Source organism: Ailuropoda melanoleuca, chromosome 14, assembly GCF_002007445.2.
Source record: "Ailuropoda melanoleuca isolate Jingjing chromosome 14, ASM200744v2, whole genome shotgun sequence".
Taxonomy (NCBI): Eukaryota; Metazoa; Chordata; class Mammalia; order Carnivora; family Ursidae; genus Ailuropoda; species Ailuropoda melanoleuca.
Genome location: NC_048231.1, coordinates 47,390,421 through 47,391,809, shown reverse-complemented (window position 1 = coordinate 47,391,809; position 1,389 = coordinate 47,390,421).

The window sequence follows — 1,389 nt, the reverse complement described above, 5'->3', positions numbered from 1 at the left end:
AGCTGGATGCGGAACTCGATGCTGGGACTCCAGGATCGTGACCTGAGCCAAAGGCACTCACCTAACCACGTGAGCCACCCAGGCGCCCCCAAAGTCCACCTTCTAATACCATCATTGTTGGGCATTAGGACTTCAATATATGAATTTGGGGGTGGGACACAAACATTCAGGCCACAGCAGGGTATCAGTGGGAAGAGCCACAGCCCCAGTGGCATGGAGCAGAAAACCCAGCTCTGTGCTCTGGGGCTGGGGAGTTCCCAGCAGGCCCTGTGGAGTCCAGGACTCTGGAAGGAAATTGCTTTTGGCTTCAACACACCTTCAAGCAAGTCAAATGAGGTTTGTTGGCCCCAGTGACCCTAAACGGGAAGAAGTGTGTGCTTGTTTCTGTGAGCTAAAGTGAGGAATGCAGACAGAAGGAGCCATGTTTTGGGTGACCAAGTCAATGCGCTAAAACCGAGTTGAGTCAGGAGAAGGGAGGCAAGGGCCAGGCTCTTGGGAAACATCACTCGCAATAGGGCAGTCATCAGTTACTAATAATTCATGAGCCAGTAGCTCGACTCTGTGCAGGACGGTATGTACTAACAACTCTATGTCCTCCCAAGTTGAGCTGGAATGAAGGGACTGTTTCACAGCTAAACCCACTCAAGAGACTTCTGCTTGATTTTGTAGGTAAGAGCTCCGTGGAATCCCCAACAAGGCCCCTGCCGGCTTCTGGGGTCTCCAAGCAGCCAGAGCGCATCTTCTGGGGTGCTTCTCTGTGCCTTCAGGGCGTGAACGAAACCCCCCTCCGCCCTGCCTTGGGCTTTCTGTTGCCTTCCTTACTCTGAGAACGTCTCTTACTATAGCTAAAGACTGTTAACAAAGTCCAAAGGTTCCTTTACCCCTCCGTTCTGCATACCCTTACTGTCCCCAAATGCCCACCATACAGCCGTGAAGCAACCTAACAGGAAGGGAGTCAAGGCTCCCCAAGCACCTGAGGGGCTATGTGTCAAGTTGTTTGCAGCGACCTCCTCACCTTGCCTACTGGCTTGCTGAGCTTGGAGCGGGACGTCGTGGGCTACAGTCCGGGCGCCAACCCAGCATGGCCCGGGGTTATTCACCCTGCACCTCATCTCCCCCGCCCTGGCCTCTCCCACCACGGCCTGGGTTTGAAAACAGCACATCAGGGGCGCCTGGGTGGCTCCATTGTTAAAGCGTCTGCCTTCGGCTCAGGGCGTGATCCCGATGTTGTGGGATCGAGTCCCACATCAGGCTCCTCCGCTGGGAAGCCTGCTTCTTCCTCCCCCATTCCCCCTGCTTGTGTTCCCTCTCTCGCTGCCTGTCCCTCTCTCTCTGTCAAATAACTAAATAAAATCTTTAAAAAAAGAAAACAGCACATCTGCCTTTTCA